A 6,544-nucleotide genomic window follows, 5' to 3' on the forward strand; every position below is an offset into this window, starting at 1 on the left:
TCTGCACTGCACCAGATTTTAATTTCAGGGTACAGACTTTCGGGCACAATTTGGAGGCCAAACAAGTGGATTTCAAATGATTTTAAGCCTTGAATCAATAAAGGGACACAAAAGGAACCTAGGAGAGGCACTAGATCTGATTAAGCACGCAAGAAAAATAAAAAACGAAGAGCCAAAAGTAGTGCAGTAAGGTGTTTGATAAAAATGCAACTGTTTGATGAAAGTCTCCAAAGAAGTGCAGATTTTGTGATTTTCGGTTTTTGGGGTTCAAAACTGGATTGCTTGGTTTTAAATGATTTTTATGATTGGATTGTACTTTTTTGATCATATAATTCCATTTTCAAACATGTAACCAGCTCTTGCCAACCCATAATTGAAATTTAAAGAATGTACAAAATCAAACAACACTAAAAATGAAAACTGCACCAGAAAAATGGCTTTAAAAGTGTGCTTTCAAACCCAAAAATGAGTGGCAGTGTTTCTAAAGCTCAAGTGATGATTCAAGCAACTTTATATCATCAATTTAAAGGTGTTTAAACATTGAAACAAGGAATCACACTACACTCAAAAATCACTAATTCACTTCCAAAGTTAAGCAAAATTGATGGTTTAGGAAGTGATTTTGCATGTAGGCTCAAATTTGACGAAATGAACAGTGCACACAGGTTTGAAATGGTAAAATAAACTTGTTCAAACATTCACAATGGACAGAAACAACCAGATGCTTCAAATCACACCTGCTATAGCCAATTATGCAACATTTTTAAACCAAAATTAGCACTAGAATTGAAAACACACACTAGAATCAAACTGTACAGCATAAACAAAGCTAAAGGAAGTCCTAATTCACTAGATCTAGGTACAAAATCTTAGCTAGGAGATGTTAAATGGCCTAAGACACAACAAAATTATTATGCAGTTTTGGTGACATTTTCATACATATTTGACTATAGTAAGTATGATTTGTTGAATCTTGTTGTGTTTGTGCATATACAACGTTTGAGCAAGTTTATTTTGCCATTTTAAAGTTGTGTGCACTTTTGAAATGATCATTTTTATGCCTATATGTAGAATCATGTCTTAAACCATCCAAATTGGCTTTAAAATGGAAGTGAACCAATGAATTCACATTGAAATCTGTTTTCAAACTGTTTCAGTATTTAAATATCTTTAAAATGATGATAAAAATTTGTTTGATGCATCAATTGAGCTGTTGAATCACTTCCAATCAATATTGGGTTTAAAACCACCAAATTAGAAGCAATTTCCTAGTGCAGTGTTCAAATCAAGTTTTGTTTGAAAATTTGTTTGCTCCAATTTTTGATTCTAGGTTGGCATGTGCAGGTTTCTGTTTCCAAATGCAAAGTCCAGTGGTACATGACAGGACAAGGTTCAGAACGCCCTTCAGTAATTACCGAAGGCTTTTCCCCTTCGGTAATTACCGAAGGCTTTCGACCCTCGGTAATTATCGAAGGGCGGAAGCCCTCGATAAATGTTAGCGACAAGGGATTTACCGAGGGCTCTTTGGTCATCGATAAGCCATCTGTAATTACCTTTTACCGACGGTTTTGGGTTGTTTCCGAGGGCTCCTGGCCTTCGGTAATGCCATTCTTTTTTGTAGTGTATATAATATAGATAAATAAATAAACGTTATGTCTCTTCAACAGTTAACTATTATTATAATAATTATTAAAATAAAATAATTTTATTAAATTGATACTAAAATTAATTATATATTTTATAAAAAACTAAATTTTATTATATTGTAATTATATTACAAGAACCGGTAATTATTTTTGTAACTTAATAAAATTAATTATAATTGTAAGAATAAAAGGATAAAAGTATATGTGTGTTTGTAAAAATAACAGGATAAAAGCGAGCGTGCATGTGTGGTGTGTGTGAAGTAATGAAAAAGAGTATGAGAGTGAGAAGAAGAACAAATTTATATTACTAAATAAACTATATTTAATATGAGAATCAAATTTTATAAACATTTTATATCTTCAAATTGATAATAAATCATTATAGTTATTAATTCAATTCATATTAATGCAAAAGTTATTTATAATAATTTTCAAATAACATAAAAAGTAATAAAGATAAATTTAATAATATGATAAAATATTATAGTTAATTGTACTACCCACTAGTAAAAAAACAAGATTTTAACTCGCGCATTTGACATCGGTTAAGTTGTAACCAAAGCAAAAAATGGCGCGGTGGCATTTTTGTAGTTATGACAAATGAATATGCTTCGGTTCAAAAAGAACCGATGCCTAAAAGTGATGCGGTGGCATTTTTGTAATTATCGCGCAAAGTATATGCCACGGTTCAAAAAGAACCTATGCCTAAAAGTGGTGCGGTGGCATTTTTGTAATTATCACGCAAAGGTATATGCCTCGGTTCAAAAAGAACTGATGCCTAAAACTGGTGCGGTGGCATTTTTTTAATTATCGTGCAAAGGTATATGCCTCGGTTCGAAAGGAACCGATGCCTAAAACTGACGCGGTGAAATTTTTGTAATTATTTTTTATTTTTGTTGAGAGCGTTTCGACATCGGTTCTTTATTGAACCGAGGCCGTAGACCCTTATTACCTCAATTAAAAAAATAACCGAGGTAATAACATGTGTTTAGGGTTAAATTTCGCAAACAGAGATAGAAGTTGCGCCGCTCCTCTCTTTTCTCCCATTTTCATTCTCTATGATTATAGTGGAATCACCTCAACTAAGATTGTTGAAGGAAGACTAGATGTAAGCTTGGTCTAACCAGTATATATTGTTGTGTTGATCTTTCTCTCCTTTCTCTTTTATTGTTGATTCATATACTTGCTTTATTAATTTCAAGAAAACTTAGATTTTGTAAAGCTTTTTGAATGAACAATTTTTTAAACAATATCCAATTAACCTCCTCTTGACTTGAGATATATAAGGCTTCACTTTTCTAACATATATAATAAACTATGAATTATCTATACTAATTTGCACTATACAAACTAAACTTCTTTATAAAAACTGAATTATACTTATTTGTAACTTTTTTATTAATAGTTTAGTCAACTACTTCAAACTATGTACTATATTTTATTTTTTCTTGCTTGCTTCGCTCTTTTCTTGTTTCCAACAACAACAAAAATAAAAAGAAGGCTTAATACCTTATTTTGTCCCCAGTTTCGCTCGAAAATGTCAAATTAGTCCATCCTTTAAAAAATGCGTCAATTATGTCCTCACTTAATAAAATTTGCATCAATGAAATCCCTTCCGTTAAATCTGTACAAACGGCGTTAAGTATTTTTCTCTTTCTTCTACTTCCTCAATTAACGCCCCGTTTGTACGGATTTAACGGAAGGGATTTCATTGATGCAAATTTTATTAAGTGAGGACGTAATTGACACATTTTTTAAAGGATGGACTAATTTGACATTTTCAAACGAAACTTGGGACAAAATAGGATATTAAGCCTAAAAAGAAAGACACGTGTGTGTATATATATATATATATATATATATATATATATATATATATATATATATTTATATATATATATATGTATATTTATATATATGTATATTTATTTATATATAATATAGATAAATAAATAAACGTTCTGTCTCTTCAAAAATTAACTATTATTATAATAATTATTAAAATAAAATAATTTTATTAAATTGATACTAAAATTAATTATATATTTGATAAAAAACCAAATTTTATTATATTGTAATTATATTACAAGAACCGGTAATTATTTTTGTAACTTAATAAAATTAATTATAATTGTAAAAATAAAAGGATAAAAGTATATGTGTGTTTGTAAAAATAAAAGGATAAAAGCGAGCGTGCATGTGTGGTGTGTGTGAAGTAATGAAAAAGAGTGTGAGAGTGCGAAGAAGAACAAATTTATATTACTAAATACACTATATTTAATATGAGAATCAAATTTTATAAACATTTTATATCTTCAAATTGATAATAAATCATTATAGTTATTAATTCAATTCATACTAATGCAAAAATTATTTATAATAATTTTCAAATAACATAAAAAGTAATAAAGATAAATTTAATAATATAATAAAATAGTATAGTTAAGTGTACTACCGTTCAAAAGAAATAAAAATTGTTCAGTTGAGTTTATTTGAATTAATTTTTAGTTTATTTTAGCTTAAAGAAATTAGTTTTTGGTTCAGTATAGTTTTTAAGAGTACAGTTCAATACAATTTATTTTGGCTACCCTTACCTCTAATGATGGATTCAAGAGCTCCTCTTAAAGAGAAAATTGTGATGGGTTATTAGGTGAGTGAAAATGTCTGTAGTTTTGATTGGATGCTTGATGAAATAATTGTGCAAGTGGGGATGATTGGAAATCATTTAAAGGTGTGGGGGTAAGATGAGTGGAGTAGGAGGAAAGAAAGGAACGAAAGTCTAAGGAGGGTTTTCTAATTTCATAATCAATGATTAATAAAAAAATAAAAATAGTAAAATCAAATAAAATAAAGAAGTGGAAATAAACCTTGAAAACTAGTCCGTAAAAAACGCAAAGTGACGAAAAACTTTTTTTTATTTTTTTATTTTGAAATAAGTATCTAAAGATGCATACTAGAATTTTATATTTTTTCTTTTTTTATTTATTTATAATTTTTTAAAATTTTGAAATAAAATTTATTCACCAACACAAAATTGGATGTTGACAACGACTATTAAAGCATAATGAAGATTCTAAAAGAACTTAGAAACTTTTAAGATAAAAGAATTGAAATATAATATAAATTGTAAAATATTATAGATGACATAAAAAGAAAAAAATCAAAATCATTCTACATAAAATATTTAACATGTGGCTAATATCTTTTAGAATAATTTATGCTTCTATATGTATACCCATATACTTTACCGTAAAACAACATCTACCACAACTAAACTTGTTCAATATATTGTACTTTCTTTGTTTTTCACTAAATGAATTTCCCTTGTTGGTTTATGATGGTATCTTTTCTCTACAACGGTGGCTAGGTTTATATTTGTCATATCATTATGCAATTTTGCTCATGAACACAAATTTATAGCTAATTATGCAACGGATATTTGTGCTTCTCTTCATTTCTTTCTCTATTTTTAAATATTTGTTGCAGAGTTCTACTGATGAATATAAATTTATAGTTAATTTTACATTTTCTTTATTTTAGGTATTTTTTTATTTCCAAGACAACACAAACACGGATGTTAAGTCTCAATTTTGGCATATTTTTAATAGTTATTTGTACTTCTTTTGGGAATTCTTTTGTTCTAATTCTTTGTTTTTAATTCAGATGAAAATTTTCTAGTAAAAATTAGTGTTTTGTGAAAATGTGTTATGATGTGTTTCTAAGCAGATTTTTAGTTTAGTTTTTCATTCGTTAAATGTCTAGTCTTTGTAAGTAGCATAGCTAAAAATTTCAACTTTAATTTTCTAGTGTTGTGTTGAGTTTTGATTCTTTAATAACATTTGAACTTTGATTTTAGGTGCTATGAATTTATGAGTGGAGTAATCAATATAGTTGTGTGAACAGGACTGGCTGTGAGCATTGGAAACTAACGCACTTGCCGTAGAAGTTCACCTGTCTCTGATTGACCTTGTCACTCATTAGACAGAATTGATGGCTAATGGTAGCAACAAAAGAATCACAGAACCTCTTTTAAGGAAAAAAAAATCAAAGAGGATAGATGCATTTTAAGGAGGAGGAATTCATCAAAATTAAAGAAAGTTAAGTGTCTGACTCCATCTTGTTTGTTAAGGCTCCTACAAACCTATCATTATTTTCTTACACCTTTCAGCAACATTAACTGAAACAATTGGTGTTTAATAAACAGGCTACTTTCTGTAATGCTTTTACTTTTCATGAATTTTTCTTTATTATTGTAGGAGTTCATCCTAAAGAAATTTATGAAGATTTGCAATATTGGAGATCAATTGTTAATAATTACTGGTCGTTACTTACCCCACTATTTCACTTCTTATTATTCATTATTGGCTCATTCTTATAACAAATGACATAATAATTTACTTCAACAATCATGGTGCTTTTATTGCTTAGTGTGAAAACATCAACATTAAAGAACATGAAGGAAAGAGACCTGTATTAATTGGGGACCTGCAAGTGACACTCAAGGAAGGAGTTATTACGGGAACTGATCTTTACTGATCATTCAAGCTGGATACGGAGCCCTAAATTCTGGCTTGGCCTGAAGGAAGCCTCATGTTTTTGAGTCCTATACCCATTCGTTGAGCTAAGAAAGTGGCTTTCATTATTATAGACGATAGACGAGAATGTAGTTATATTGAAATAGCATGACTGACATCATGTAGCTTCCCATTTGTTGGAGAATTTCTATTAAAAATCGTGGTTTTCAGTTGAATTTGGGTGTTTACATCAATATTCTTTGTATTGAATTATGCTTAATTAACTTCTATCAAAATGTATAACATGTTGAAAAAGTTTTACACTATAAAATAAATTTTACATCTTAATAGTCTTGCATAAGCAATTTATTCAAAAAAAAAATA

This window comes from Vigna angularis, chromosome 9 (assembly GCF_016808095.1).
Source record: "Vigna angularis cultivar LongXiaoDou No.4 chromosome 9, ASM1680809v1, whole genome shotgun sequence".
Taxonomy (NCBI): domain Eukaryota; kingdom Viridiplantae; phylum Streptophyta; class Magnoliopsida; order Fabales; family Fabaceae; genus Vigna; species Vigna angularis.